The sequence below is a fragment of the Panthera uncia genome, chromosome C2, assembly GCF_023721935.1.
Source record: "Panthera uncia isolate 11264 chromosome C2, Puncia_PCG_1.0, whole genome shotgun sequence".
Classification (NCBI taxonomy): Eukaryota; Metazoa; Chordata; class Mammalia; order Carnivora; family Felidae; genus Panthera; species Panthera uncia.
In genome coordinates this window covers 137,881,383-137,898,019 of record NC_064810.1, presented here as the reverse complement: position 1 = coordinate 137,898,019, position 16,637 = coordinate 137,881,383, and the positions used below count along the sequence as shown (strand labels likewise).

General features: G+C 39.8%; 1 protein-coding gene across 5 annotated transcripts in view; it reads left to right on the top strand.

Moving 5' to 3' along the window:
• Positions 1-16,637, top strand: part of THRB (thyroid hormone receptor beta) — a 384,988-nt gene that overhangs the window by 49,689 nt on the left and 318,662 nt on the right. The window lies entirely within an intron of this gene.

Sequence of the window (16,637 nt, the reverse complement as noted above, 5' to 3'; positions counted from 1 at the left end):
AATATCTGCTGAATATCACTGAGAGATTGGATGAAAGAGTTTTAGTAAACGCCCTGAATTATGCTGATAAAGAATAAATGGATTTCTGATACCATTATTGCAGTAGGCTTTGTAGGAGTTTTCAAGAGTATAGGGTTTTTTTTGAGAAAAGTCTTTCCGTGGTGGATAGTGTTGTGAAATGATAATTTAGCAGAGGCAAAATGCATTTCTGCAGAAACACACATCCTTCCCTCAATAATCACTCAGGATGCTGACTTTCCCCCCAGACCTGCTTCCTATGTTGGGATTGTTTTATTGTGGCCAGACTTTGAGTGGGAAGAAAGTGGAGGTTGGCAGAGTTAAATGGGAAAAGGCCAGAGTCGAAAGAGTAAAGAAAGAATTAGCCCGAGCTGATGGAGAGATGGCTTCTAGGATGATTCCTTTTAAAATCTAAGGTGGTTTATGAGATACCCACTCCACCATTTCCCTCTGAGATTGTGCCGTAAAATGAGAGGGATACAAAAGGCGGACTTCTTTATTTCCTTAGGAGGTTATGTCCAATGGGTCCAGCTTCTTGTTTTTCTTCTCAATCATTGTTTTGTTCTCATTCTTTACAAAATAAATTTCATTCTGATGTTTACTTTAGAAAATAAAGATTAACTACTCTAATATTCAGAGATAGCCACTGCAACATTTTGCCATATTCTTACCCAATTTGTTTTCTCTGTATATATTATTATGTTACAGAATCAGGACCATAGTCTAGGTATAGTTTTATATCTTACCTGTGTTCACTTGACAGGGAGCATTTTCTCAGTGGCATTAAATATTCTTCAAAACATGATTATTTAATGACTGTATAATGTTGGACTTTTTGGATGTACAACTATAGCTGAATGTTCATGCTTTCTCTTGGAAAAAATGATGTAGCCTTGCATTTCATCTTTTGCCATTTTCTTTCTTGCTTCTACATAATAGTAGATGCAATCAAAGGATGTGAACATGTTTATAGTTCTTCTCAGATGTGGCCAAAGGTATTAATTTACACTTATACTGGCAGTATATCAGTCTCAGTCTCTGTCTCTCCTCACACTTGGTAGAATTAAGCATCAGTCATTAAAAAATTTTTTCAGCACTTATTGGACATTTATAGTAATTCTTATATAACGTGTTCATCTATATTCCTTGCCCATTTATCAATGAGGTGTTAATATTTTGCTTATGCACTGTGTTAAACTCTTTATATGTCCTATCTCTGGAAATCATTTTCCTAGTTGGGTGTTTGCCTTTTAATTTGAAGTATTGTACTAATACATGACTTCTTTCATGTTTAATTACTGCAGCCAAATATGTTACTGCTTTCTGATGTATGGTTGGAAATTCTTTGTTTGGCCCAATATGTAATAAATAACCACCTAGATTTTTCATAATCCTTTATAACTTTATTTTTTACCTTAATATGTAATTCATCCATAATTTAGTTTGACATATTATATGAGGTAGAAATATAATTTTTAACTATTCAAGTAGTTATTCCAACACCATTTACTGAATAATCCCTTTTTTCTCCATTGAGTTGGGATTAAATCTATCTCTGATTAAATTGGCAAATACATTTCTGTATCTGGGCCCTCCATTCTTTTTATTTTATTTTTTTACAATCTGTTGATTGTTATAGGGGAATCATATTATATTTTCTATAACACATATCCATTTCTGATATGGCAAACCCTAACCCCTTCATTATTTTGTTTTAAATGTGCCTTAGCAATTATCATCTGAGCATTCTTCAAGGCAAATGTTGGAATTAATTTTTGATTATAAAAATCCTGGTGTATTCTGCATAGAATTATATACAAACTATGAATTATTTTGAAGGATTTTGTATCTTTACAATTTTCAATCATTTCACAATATGCCTCGGTTTTTTCAAGTCTTATTTGACGTGATAAAAAAATTATTTCTTCATATAAGTCCTGCATATTTTTGAAGGTTATTCTTGAGCATTATATACTTTTTATTTAGCTATATTTGGGATGTTAGGTATTGTTTTCTAATTGGTAATTACTGTTATATGAAAGATCAGTTTTTATATTTTGTTTTTTATTCTATTTATTATTTTTTACCTAGTTCTTTTTAGTTTCCCTAGTAAACAATCATGTTATACCAAATAATGATTCTATTACCTTTCTAAAGAGCATACTTCATATTTCAGAATTACATCTTATGGTATAAACTAGAATTTCCACAGCAGTGTTAAATATACTTAATTGTATTTATTCTTATCTTGTTTCTGATTTTCTTTCTGATGGGTTTTTCCAACCATGTTAAGTGATTTTATTGCATTCCTAATAAGCTGCAAGTATTTTTTTAATCAAAAGGGGTTTTGAAATGTTGTAAAATGCCTTAAGATTTATTTTTGGTAGGTTATCCTTTATATGAAAACATAACACAGAAGCCAGAATATAGGATTTATGGCCAGACAGACATGAGCTCAAATTACATATCTTCCTCTTAGAAGTATATAACACTGAGTAAGTTATTTGTCTTCTTCCAATTTCAGTTTTTTATCCTGTAATATGAGGATAATAATATAAATATCTTGTAAGGATATTGTGAGTATCCAATGAGAATTGTTTGCATTTCACCAGACTTGATATAGAGTATCATATTAAAAAAAATATTGTGTAATTTTTGCCTTTGATCTATTAAAATGATATACTATAATCACAAATTTCCTAATATTTAATCATCTTTTTGTTCTTGGAGTAAAGCCTAGTTGGTCACGATGAAATGTTTTCATAACTCATTGCTGTATTCAATATTTGTTGTTTATTGCATCAATTTGCATGAGCTGGTCTTACATTGAATTTTTATGTTGTCTTGTTAGTTTTTACATCAAAATGATGCTTAACTTCATAATGTGATTGGGAAGTTTTTATTTTTTTCTGTGCTGTGAACAGAAAAAAAATGTAATGGGAATTCTATTTTTCTTGAGAATTTTAAAGAAGTTTCCTGTGGAATTTTCTATGCCTGGATTATTTTTTGAACGAGATAATGCTTTTATAACTTTTTAAGATTTTTTTTCTGTTTGTTGGTGTTTGTTTCTCTCCTTATTTGTTCTATTCAACGTGTCTGTTTCTGCTTGTGTTGATCTTGGTAATTCACATTGTACGTAAACATTGTCCTTGTGTTAGTATTTTTAAAATAATAAGCATGGGATTGAACACAGTATTCTCTTACAATTTCTAAGATTTTTTATATCTGTGCTTCTCTCTCTTTTTCCTGGCTTACTGTATAATTCTGAGGTTTATCTGACTTATTTTAAAGAACTACCTCTTGGGTTTATTTATCCTACTGTCTTAGTGCCTCTCACTTCTGTAACATAATATGGTAGTCATTAGACCCTAGTTTTTATATACTGTTAACTCTGCCACCTCGAAAGTAGTCATTGGTAGTCAGAAATCATTTGGGCGCCTCAAAGGTCACCCTTAAGAAAGGAGCTGGTGTCGTTCCAAGGCTGTGAGCTATTAGGGACCAGTCTGCCTGGGTTCACATCCCAGCTCTGGCACTGACAACCCATGTAATCTCCAGCAAGTTACTCAGATGTTATATGTTATAGTTTTGTCATCAGCATGTGAGGATATGAAGCTCTGAAAACAGTGTCTGGCATGTAGGAAGTAGCTTTTAGCTACCTTCAATTTTATATTTGATAATCAACACTGCTGCTGTTCTCAACGTTACGGTTTATAGATACCGTTGTAAGTGGAAAATTCTAAGACAAGTGGAACATTAAAGTATTCTTTTGCTTTAAGTTTCTTTTTATCTTTCTTGAGAGAAAAGATAGAGTGCAAGTGGGGAAGGGCAGAGAGAATGGGAGAGACAATCCCAAGCAGGCTGCACGCTGTCAAGCACAGAGCCCAGTGCGGGGCTTGAACTCGCTGACTGTGAGATCATGACCTGAACCAAAATCAAGAGTGGGATGCCTAACCGACTGAGCCACCCAGGTGCCCCTAACATTAAAGTATTCTTATTTGTGATGTTTGTAAGGGTGTCCAGCCTTTAGAAGAACCAGACACTCTCATTAAAAGATACTCCAGGTATTAGAAGAAAAAAAAAAAAAAAAACCAGACTGTGAAGTTACAGTTAATCTGTTCAAAATCCACATTGGTAGAAACGCAGGGGTTCCTCACATGCTTCTCCCATCTGTGTGGGTCCTCACATATCTGCTGATAGCTGTATTCCAAAAGTCAGAGATAAAGGTGTTTTCTTGAGGAAGCCAGCGATTTTCAGGAATGGCTTAAGTATTATTATTTGGGGAGGGGTGGCAAGGGTATCTTAATTAGACCGGCTGTTTGTTTGGAGAGGGTTCTGTAATGATGGAAAATATGCATGTTTTTTTCTACCCAGTATGTGAAGGGCGCACCTAATCGTAGCAGCAGCAGGGGCAAAGGGTAGATGTGCTCTCTGACAGTCATGTCACGTAGGCAAGTGAGGCGCTAAATTACAAACAGGCGATTCCACTGTGTGTGTGTGTGTGTGTGTGTGTGTGTGTATCGTGCTGTGCTTCACATTTATTGCCTTCATTGATTCCATGATCTTCTCTTGGAGTGCTGTGCCTGCTAGAATACTTTCTTAACCTTTGCTGCTTGCAACATCTTCCTGTACCTCCACAAAGGGAGAGGCCTTCCTCACTGTGCCTCCATTGCTTTTGGGGTAAAGTTCAAACTTCATAGCAGGCACAGAGAAGGCCTCTCCAGACCCATATCCTCCCACCATTCTTCATCAGGCCTCACGGTGTTAACCATTGTGGCAGGCAGAAGTCTCAGATGCCCCCCCAGAGGGCCCACCTCCTGCTGTGCATGCCCCCTGCGATCCCTGCTCTTTGCTGGGGACAGGACCTGTGAATATGATGGGACTGTCACTCTTTTGACCACATAAGACTCTATCTTAGCAGAGAGTCTTCTGCTGGCCTCGAAGAAGCAAACTGTGGTATTGTGGAGAGGGCCACATGGCAGAGGATGGCAGGTGCCTTTAGGGACTGAGAGCAGCCCCCAGCTGGCGGCCATCAGGAAAAGGTGGCCCTTGGTCCTGCAATCCAGGGAGCTGAATTCTCCCAACAACCAGGGAGCTTGGAAGGGAACCTTGAGCTTCAGATGACTTTGTAGTGCCAGCAACACCTTGATTTCAGCCTGATGAGATCCTGAGCAAAGGGCCAAGCTGACCTACGCCATGGGACTGACCCATGGAAACTGTCAGATGATAAATATTGTTGTTTTAAGGTGTCAAGTGTGTGGTAATTTGCTGTGCAGCTATAGCAAAGCAATGCAATTAGTCAGTTATTGCCTTCCACTCATCACCCATTTCCTTTGGTGCCACCATGTCCATGTGTCCCCATCCAGGGCTAAGTTACCATCCCTCTGGCCTCCCCGAAATTGTCGTCCTGTTCTGTGTGGGAGAACATGATTTTTTAAATTCTGAAATCGTACTCTTGATATGGTCTTTGTCTCTTCGGATTACTTTTATCCATAAATCTATTTCCAGCATCATATTCTGTTTTTATATTCTGTTAAATGAATGTGAGTGCAAATATGTTATGAATTAGTTATTTTGCATTCTTCAAAACTCACTATATCCAAATACGTATCTGAAAGAGTGAATTCATTGTCAAATTTAGACTAGGGGTCTTGGAACGAGCATGAATTAAGCTGCGTGAGAACTACAGGGTGGTAAGCTATGAGGATTCACCCTTGGCCCTCTCAAGATACTAGTTTTTTATCAATAATGTTGGTGAGGATATAGATTGCATATTTATCAAAGTTGTGGTTGACATGAAGCCTGGAAGCATGGAAAATGCTTTGAGTAACAGAATTAGCATCCAAAAGGACCATTTCAGGTGGGTTTGACAGGCCAACTCTAGCAAGATGAACTTTAAGGCATTAAGGTGTAAAAAGCCCTACAGTTAAGGGGGGAAAATCAATCTAGAATCTAAGGATAGGGTAGGTAAGACAGACAACATATGCAAAAATATTTAGATTAGATGTTTACAAGTGAATATAAATCAGTGGTATATCAAGGCTTGAAGCTGAGCTTATTTGAATCATCAAGTTAATTTTAGATTCTATTAATTGAACTGCTGTGTCTAGAACAAGAAGAATAGTCCTCCTCTGCTCCACATGAGTCACCCCTAGAGGGTGGGGTAGTTTTGGGTACCTCTTTTAATGGAGTCATAGACAAACTGGAATTTCTCCACTGGGCAGGGACCAGATGAGTGAGCAGATTTTAGTATGTGAGTACAATATTGTGGAATAATCTGAGTTGTGGATATTTTGTCCGTGAAAGAAAAGGCATCGAAGGATTAGACTTCCTTTCTATAACCTTGGTGAATGGAAATTATGGGGAAATAGATTTTTTATTTTATTAAAGAAGTAATTACTGACATGTACTTAACAAAATAGACTTCGTGGCCTTTGGGAGCTGTTGGGCTCATTGTCCCGGAGCTGTACGAATAAAGGCTAGCAGATTTGCGAAGAGGTCTTTTGAATACACTGTCACAGTGAGACAATGATGGACCAAAAGAGACCAAAACATATAGAGGCAAGAAAATGTCATTAAAGGTAAAGAGTATAGAAACTTATGTGTGTGGTTTCATACAGTAGGCGGTAACACAGCATAATTCCAGGCAGAGGATCGGGTCCCCCACGTTGCCCAAAGTTCCCCAAGAGTCAGTATCCACCCCTTAATTAGGCCACCCGTGTGGAATGCAGATTCCTCTAGGTGTGAGAAACTGCCTGTAGCAGATGCTGGTCTTGTCCCACCCAGATCCCCTTCACTGGTGAGTGCACCCATGCTTCAGCTGCTGTGGCTGTTGGCCGCCAGCCTCTCACATCTGCACCTTCCCCTTTAAAATTGCCCTTGATTGATGCTGTCTGCCTTATCCAAAGATGCCTGGGGGGTTACAGCACCCATCCCTGGGGGATGGCCAATCACTGGCTGATGCAGAGATATGGGGGCTTAGTCCCCCTGTCTCTGTGCAGGACAACCTCTGAGGAGTAATCTACACTCCTGGTGGGATCAGGCTAGACTTTTCCTGGCATCACATCTCCGTTGTCTTCCCCTCTACCCTCTCATGCCTCCTGTGCTCCCTCATACATTTCCACTAAGAGCCCTGACTTGTGCAGGAATTGTCATCTCAAGGTTTGCTTCTAAGGTTCCTTATCTGAGACACTACCTTTGCCTTTAAAAAAAAATACATTTATTTGTTTATTGAGAGAGAGCACACGTGGGGATAAGGGGAGAGAGAGAGGGAAAGAGGTAGAAACAAGACTTGAGCTCACCCAACACAGAGCTTGAACTTATGAACCATGAGATCATGACCCGAGCCACTCAGGTGCCCCTACCTTTGCCTTTCTTTGGGCATTTATGACTTCTTGCCCCTCTGCTTATAGGAGGTTCTGTCTTTTCATCTACCCTCTTACTCAGTGCTCATAACTGGGCCAAGATATCATCCTCTGTGTTTATATTATGGGACTAGGTGAAGAGAAGGTCATTTTGCCAGAAGCACACCCAGCAGGCTCACGCTTTCTGGCATGTCTGAGGACCTCTCCAGCAACACTGGAAGAGATGCCCTCTGAGAGGCCATCCCCCCGAGCATCAATGATTCTATGGTTCTCACAATACCACTTCATCCCTCAAAGTACACAACGTGCGCGTGTACACACACACACACACACACACAGACACTTCATGCACACAACTTCCTTTGTTTCTTCTCTCACAATGGCAATGCCACCTGACCCTCTCTTGGAGATGAAAAGACCGGAGGCTTTCCCTGTGGGGCATCAGTGTTCCAGCACTTGTCAGATTAGACAAACGTGAAGACCAGTTGGTGTCCATGTCCTTTTCCCCTTTTAGCTGCCTTATGTTTCTGCTCCTTTGCGCTTCTTTCCAAACATCCTGCTGGGAATGAGCACCTGGCGATCACCAGCCATGTGAGGTGGCTTGTGGGAGAAGAGGAGGAAGAACTTGGTGTGGGGAAAAGAGGCTTGGTTTGGGGTCTAGATTGACGTGCTCAATTCGTGGCTCTGGATTTCCGCTGGACAGCTATGTAACCTTCAAGTCACTTAACCTTTTTAATCTCAATTTCCTCGTGTATGAAATGAGTGGAATGGGCTTGCCCTACCTGACAGGCTCATGAAGACCAAGTGAGACAGGGCATCCTATGAAAGTATATAGCCGTTGATAGACATGAGATATTATTCAGATACTATTTTAAAATGCACTACTGTTTATTGGCGTGCCTGGGTGGCTCAGTCAATTAAAGCATCCGACTGTTGATTTCAGCTCAGGTCATGATCTTGCAGTTCATGAGTTTGGGCCCCATGTCAGGCTCTGCTCTGTCAGCACAGAGCCTGCTTGGGATTCTCTCTCTCTCTCCCCCTCTCTGTGCACCTCTTTCTGTGCTTGTGTGCTCTCTCTCAAAATAAATAAGTAAACACGAAAAGAAAAGAGAAGAAAAGAAAACAAAAGAGAAGAAAAGAAAAAAGAAAGCTCTCCTTAAGAGCTTGCAAAATAGTAGGAGAACTGAGGTGCTGAGGCACAAACACACATAAAAACTATTTAAGGTGGAGACGGTCCATGTCACCAGGGAGGGACACAGTTGTATAGGTGAACTCATTGTTCTTTGGGAACATTTGTTCTTTGGGCCCAAACATTTGTTCATCTTCTTCCTTGGATTTCCTTTCTGGCTTGGAGTTTGTAAACAGCAGGACCTTTGCATAAAAACAGGGAAGTAACAAAAATCTGTTACCCCTTTTTATGCTTAAGTGAGAAAAGAGACTAGTCCATATATATATATATATATGATTGATGCAGAGGCAAAATAATCTTTTTAGAATCAATACTTCTCTTTTTTTTCTTTTTAAAAAAATTGTCTTAATGTTTATTTTTGAGAGAGAGAGACAGAGCATGAGCAGGGGAGGGGCAGAGAGCGAGGGAGACACAGCCTCCAAAGCAGGCTCCAGGATCCAAGCTGTCAGCACAGAGCCCGACGTGGGGCTCAGACTCACAGACCGTGAGATCATGACCTGAGCCGAAGTCAGACACTCAACCGACTGAGCCACCCAGGTGCCCCAGAATCAATACTTTTCAATGAGACTTAAGAATGCCTGTTTTCCAATGGATCTTATACATCAGCCAGATCGCTGAGCTGGAAATGCTTCCACATGTATCTCTTTGTAGGAAACGATCGGCTGATTTTTTTTATCATAGCGACAGCAGGTCTACATTATTATTAATATACTTCCAGTGCTTAGAGAAGCTTGGAGAAGCTGGATAGAAATAGTTCGATACAGGTGATCTTCCAGGCCACCCGTCCTAGAGATGCCAGGTGCTCCAGGCATAGTGTTGCAACCTCAGAATCAGTGCTCACAGGCAGTGCCAGAATGCCGAGACGTACAGGGGTTTTCTGACAACCTGAATTGGTATTACTTTTGACAGCCAGGCCCAGAGTGAACCTTCCGAAATAAATGAATAAATAAATACACACACACACACGTGCGTACACATACATGCATGTGCATATATGTATACATATAGATGTATATACATATATATGTCAAAAAATATATCCATATCTCTGTCTATATCTATATACAGATGTATACATAGTAGGTATGTAGAAACTATAGAAGAGCCACTCCAGATTCTTTGTCTGGGCCTCAGGACAGGTCGGCAGGACGGCGCCGTGTAGAAGTCAAGTCGCAGATCAAAGCTTGCCCTCTTGACTGCTGTGTGTTTATGCACGGCATGATCCTGCCAACCTGTCCCTGAGGCCCAGAGAATCTCCAGGGGTGCTTCTATAGTCTCTACACCGCTGACAGTGTCAGGCTGTCCTTTCTGTGACTCAGTCTCCTGTGATTATTCTTCTATTCTTGTGTTTTCTTAGAAAAGCAGTAGCTCTTCTGATCTCCTTCGCATATTCCTTATTGTGGGGAAGGCGCACTTCCCGTACTTACCCCCGGATATACGCCAACATTGTTATTCCGATAGTAGCCCTTTCTCTTTTCCCTCAAACTGGGATCCTATTGTTGTCTGACTCACCCTGGGGTCTGTCTAACCCCCTTCTCAGTACATAAGTGTCATTTTTAATTCTGTTCTAGTCCTGGCTTTGTCCCCCCACTGCTTTTAAGGGCACATTTAAGGCTTATTATGTGTACCCTCATGTAGTTCTTTGATTTCTCTAGTCACTTAAGCTGCAATTAATTCCGACTTCTGTGAAAGAGAATTAATCATACTGGGGCATAATCATCTATCCTTCCTAAACAGCGTGGAGGGGCTGAGGAGGAGGAGTCCAGCAAAGCATGCTTGTATACGTACATTGCTGTGGGCATCGCTTCTGTTTCTGGGCCCACATCCCTCATTGTTTCCTCTCTTGCCCTTTCAATACTTTGGGGACTGATTTGTTTTAAGTTCTTGAGTGGTTGTGGCTAGGGCTGGGCCCTGCATTCCGGCCTCAGAGTATGGGAAGGTCTCGTTCCCCTTGGCTCCTTGTTGCAAACACACCAAGCTCTTCTCTTGTGCAAGGCATATGCTGAACGTTTAGAGTTATCACGTTATGGAGAGAAGAAATGTTCGTCTTCATAGAGGCATGCTCATGTGTCTTGGGGTTTTGCTGTGGCTCGGTGCTACCTATTTCTGTCCTTTGTCTCCTGGACCTCATCCCGGCTCTAGGCACAGCTGACTAGCACCCTGCTCATTTCTCTACATTCGCTTCCTTCGACCTTTCTATTTATCTCCTCCTCTGTCCCTCTGCCCACACGTCTCCTGAATCCTTTGCCTCACTTTGCCTAAGTGGCATTAAAGGTTTTCTAGCATTCTGATTGTCTCTTCATCTTCCATCTACCCAGTGTCTTAACTTTACTTTTTGTAGTTCCAAACTTTGTTCTCTCTTCCTCCCTCTTTGCTTCCAGTGGCACCAGGCACCTAATCATCCAAGATGGAAACCTCCAGGTCACTATTGACTTCTCCCTACCATCCGAGTTGATTTTCAATGAAATGCTGCTCCCATCCATCCCTATCCTGTAGCCCCTATCTCAGGCCTAGACTGTTCCAACATGTTGGCGTTGGTTTTCATTTGCTAAAAAGCAAATTTGAACGTGCCCCCCACCCCCCCGGCAATGGGTGTCTTTTTGATCGCTGAACTCTACACAATAAAATTCAGATGCACGACGTGACACCCATAGCTCTGCAGTGGCAGACCTTGGCCCCCTCTCCTACTACTGTCTGTCCCTCCCCACTACGTGTCAGACACACTAACTTCTCACTATTTTTGGAGGACGGTTTTCTGCCTTTTCCATATACCATCTTTTCTCCCTCAAAATGTCCTCGTTTTCTCTAGTTGGCAAAGATCTATTCTTTCAGAACTACCTTATAAAGTTTTCTGGATTTTCTCATGTTGAAGCTCCTTTGTATGTCAGCTGAGTGTTGTCTGTGTCTCTATCATGACATCTAACCCCATATTGAGGGTTAAAAAGAAAAGGAACTCTTTGCATTTGCAGAATAATTTATAGATGACAAAACTTTTTCACAGGCTTTCTCTCCATGGTGAGTTGGAAAAAGCAGAGATATGAAAGGGAGGTTGTGTTCAACAGCCCTTTGGTGTCTGTTCTATTTTGGTCATTTTTGATCCCCGGGTACTGTTATCTACACCTTTAGCAACAAGGAAAGTGTGTCAAACGTCCTGCCACTTAGGAGGATAAGAGCCTGGGCAGAGCACTTGGTGATGATGGCCAGCCAATCTGTTCTTGAAAGCGATAGTCTTGAATTAATGACAGAAGGACCCAGGGGAAATCTATAAGAACTCCGAGCTAGGAGTTTTTGCTAAGAACATTCTTTGTAAAACATTGAATTTTTAAGCACAAATTTAAGCTAAGAATGGCTCGACCTCCTTTCATCTTGCTTTTTATTTTAATCATGGAATTAGGCTTGCCTGGTTAATCAGTGCCCAAAGCAAAGATAACCTAGGGGCAGTTGGCACTAGATAATTCAGACACTAGCTACAGGTTAAACCAGAAAGGGGGTGGGGGCGGGTAGACTCGGAAAGCAGTTACTGGCTACTTAAGTATATAGTCATTGAATTTTAGAGCTTGAAGGATCTAGCCTCTAATTATAACTGAGGAACGAGGCCGGGGGAAGTCAAGCACCTGTCAAGACCCTCACCATTAATGGCTGTGAACTGTGTCTTATCCAGAATCCTTTCCCCACCTCGTTAATATATACGAAGGCACAAAATGGTCCTTGAGGGAAAATAACGCAGGATACACTGATACAGTTACTCATGAGATTGAGCCTTCATTTTGGGTAAATTAGGTGGATGATAACTTTAATAGAAGCCAAGAGTTTTTACTGGTTTATCTCATTGTGATCCTCACAAAAACCCTGTGAGATGATGTATTTGTATTCTGTTGCTGTGGTCAGGTCAGGTCTGCCCTTGTTGCAGTCAGAATTTAGAGATGAGTTCTATGGGACTAAAGTCAAGGGATCTGTATGTCTAGTTCCTTCTGGAGACTCCAAGGGGAGAAGCCAGTACCTTGCCTCTTCCAGCTTGTAGGGGCTGCCTGTTTCCTTGGCTTGCAGTTTCTTCCTCCACCTTCAAAACATGTCATGCAATCTCTTCTTCCCTCAGCATCTAACCCTCTCCTCCACCTCTGATTCCTCTTCATCCCCCTCACAAGGTCCTGTGCAATTATACTAGGCCCACCAAATAAGAAAGAAAAACAACACAATATACTAGGCCCACCAAATAATCCAACCTAATCTCTTCATTGTGAAATCCTTCATAACACTAGCAAAGTCCCTTTTGTCATATAAGATAACACATTTACAGGTTCCCGCAAGTGGGACATGGACGTATTTGGGGGGGCCATTACTCAGCCCACCACAGAGAGGTTCTGTTCTACAGCTGAAGAAACTGAGATACAGAGAGATGAAGAAACTTCCATAGGGTTAGGTAGTTACTGAGGAGCAGTCATTCATTCTTTACCACTATCTCTGGAACTTAGTTAGAAGAAATAAAAAATAAATGATATAACTGATCTCAAGGTAAATGTGACCTAGCATCATATTTTTAAGACCCCCCCCAAAAGAAACTAAACCTGTGGTCTCAATTATAAAATATAATCTATTATAAGAAAAACAAAGATTCTAAGCTTTTTTTGAAGGGTAACATTCTTTATAAGCTCAAGGTGATTCTTGGACTATAATAGGCCACCATCCAGACTTAGTCATCCTGCTAGCTGCTGTGAGCTGATATTTAAATTTTCAAAGCTTAAATCAGCTTCAATACATTTCTATCCATTGGTAGTGGGTGGCCACTCTAATGCAGTGAAGCTAACATTTTTGAACTTGACAGCATTTCTTTTTAATTTTTGAAGTCAGCTATTGTATTTCTCCTAATCTCTCCCTTCTCTCATTTGAGTGTCTCAGATTCAGATTTAGTTAGCCATTCATGTGAAATGGACTTTTGACATCCCAGTGTCTACATTAACTTCCCCTAAGAACTCTCTAGTATTTCCTTCTCATAAAGTATGGTCCCAAGGATTGCTTATGGTATTGCAGCTATATTCAACAGTCTTGTATACAGTTGAATGTTCCCCTTCTTAAACTGGAAAGTGTAACTCTGTAATCTTACACTTTTGACGTAGAATTAATGGAAAGTTGGACAGGCCAGCCCATTTCCAGAAAGAAACTAATTTCAAGCTGTAGCTTGGCTGATAACCCACTTCAAGTCCAATGAAAGAAGCAAAATATTCCTTTACATTTTGATCATCTTCAGTGCTACATACTCAGGATCCGTGGAGTTAAGAAGGCCTGTCTTCCTTGGTTGGTCTCTTTCTTCTTTATATATTTTACTTACCAATAGATTTATGCATTATAACATATATGTAGGCTATGAAACTTAATGATGAAATAAATCTCTCATTAAATCAATGTTCAACTTAGGAAGTAGGACATTACAATATGGTTAATATTGAACATGTAGCATTTTTAACTGTTCCTATCTCCTGCCTCCCTCCACTGAGGTGCACTGTTAGGAATTTTGTATTTATCAGTAAGGTTTTGGGGGGGATGTTGGTATTATATGTGTGTATATCTCCCTAAGTAATACGTATCTTAAAATTTTGCTTGAAAAACACCTTTTTTCCTTGTCTGTGGGCTTTATAAAAATAGTTGCATGCCATATACATACTTTCCTGCAACTAGCTTTTTCATATATCCAGAATATAAAGCTAGAATTTGTTCATTTACCCCTGCTGTATGATACTATGTTGTGTGAATATACCACTTTATTTATTTGTACTTCTGTGGATGGACTTTTAGGTTATTTCCTGTTTAGGAGTTTATTCTGGTAATTTGCTGTTACAGACAATGCTGGTATGAATTTTATTGCACATTTTTTTTCAGTTCATGTGAGTAAGAGTTGCCCTATGAATAGAATTGCTGGGTCAGAAAATAAATGCACCTTGCTAGGTGATTCAAAATTATTTTTCAAAGTGGTTGAACCAATTGAAGCTCCCTTCAACAGTATGAGTTCTTATTGTTCCACATCCTTGACAACATTTGGTAATGTCAGGCTCTTAAATTTCTCCCACCTAAAATATATCTCATTGCAGTTCAAAAAACATTGCCATGATTTCTAATGAAGTTGAATGTCTTTTCATGTATTTATTTATCATTGATGCTTCCTTTTTGGTGAACTACTGTTCCTATCTTTCCCCATCTCTCTCTTAACTCATGGTAATTATAGGTGTGTGTGTGTGTGTGTGTGGAGAGGGAGAGAGAGAGAGAGAGAGAGAGAGAGAGAGAGGAGAAAATACTAATCCTTTGTATTGGTTTTAGGTGTTGCAAAGCACTTCTCCCAATTTGGGGCTTGCCACTTTATGGTATCTTTTAATGAACAGAAGTTCTTAATTTTAATGTCATCCAATGTATCAATATCTTGTTTCATGGTTAGTAATTTTTAATTTTTACCTGAGAAACCTTGCCCTCCCTATTCTCTATTTTTTGACTACTTTTATAATTTTATCTTTATATAGAATAGATTTTTATGTTCCACAGCATGAGATAGGGATCCAGTGCCATTTTTCTCACAGGAAAGATAGTTGTGTGCTGGCATAACTTGTTGAGTAGTCCATGATTTCCCCTTTGATCTTCAGTGCAAAGGCTTTCATAAATTAAAATTTTCATTTATGTGAGACTGCTTTTGGTATTTCTATTCTATTTCATTGTACAAGTTGTTTCTGTGTCAATACCTCCTGTTTGCTTTCCTTTCCTTCTTTCATTATCCATTTTTCTGCCTTCCTCTGAGGATCCTGGATCTTTCATTCCATAATTCACTTATGTCCAAGGTCAGCAAGTTTCTTAGGAACATCCTAATAGACTCCATAGTGGATCAATCACAAAATGAACAGGGCTGTCTCTTGCTCATGGTGGTTTCCTCTCCTAACACATGCCAGTAAGTTATCAAGTCCCCACCCCCACCAGGATGATCATGGGGATGAAGGGAAAAAAGAGTATGTTCAGTTACTCTCTCTCTAAGGTCTCACTACAGTTGTTGTTGTTGTTTTTAATATTTGCCACCATATCACTTTGATCCATTTTCTTTTCTTCTAAACTACTGTCATTCATGTCCCTGGACCCTGGACTCTACACTTCCAAATTGTGTGTTTTTTTTTTAATTTTTTAATGTTTATTTATTTTTGAGAGAAAGAGAGAGACAGAGTGTGAGCAGGGGAGGAGCAGAGAGAGAGACACACAGAATCCGAAGCAGGCTCCAGGCTCTGAGCTGTCAGCACAGAGCCCGATGTGGGGCTCGAACCCATGGACCACGAGATCATGACCTGAGCCGAAGTTGGACACTTAACCAACTGAGCCACCCAGGCGCCCCTCAAATTGTTTTTATATAAATGTGTACTTTATATTTTGCACTCTATATATTATCTGATTCATTTTGATCCATTTGTTCAGATTAGTTTTGAAACATGATTATATTATCTCAACTATCCACAACCATTCACTGTGATGGTAATCCTATCTTCATCCAAATCAATAATCCTCTCTATATTCATCCAAAATCAGTGTAATAACAGTTGACAGGAGAGAGCTGGATATCATAATTGTATGTACCATCTTCTCAATCAGCATTTATTAATTAATTAATAATTGTTCAAATCATCTATTCATTCCTTATCATTTAGGTCATAGTCTACGACCTTACCCCACAATATTTTGTGCTTTGTCAAGCACCTTGCTGAAAGAGGCATATGATGCCACTGGTATACCTTCATATATGTATAATTTAGCATATAACATATATTGTACCATATATCAGGTATCACATATCATATATTTGTTTATGTCTCCTCCCCAACCCCATGCTACTCTTTATTGATTACCTCATCAATTTTTCAATAGTAATCACTAACCATGCTCTTAAGTTTAAATTACAGTTTTTATGGATTTGATATTACTTCCCATGCCCACCTCTCCCTGCAACTGCCCTCAGCTCCTTCCTTTGATAATCAGGACAAAAGCTACTTTTCTCATATCAAAAAGAAGAAGAAGAAGAAGAAGAAGAAGAAGAAGAAGAAGAAGAAGAA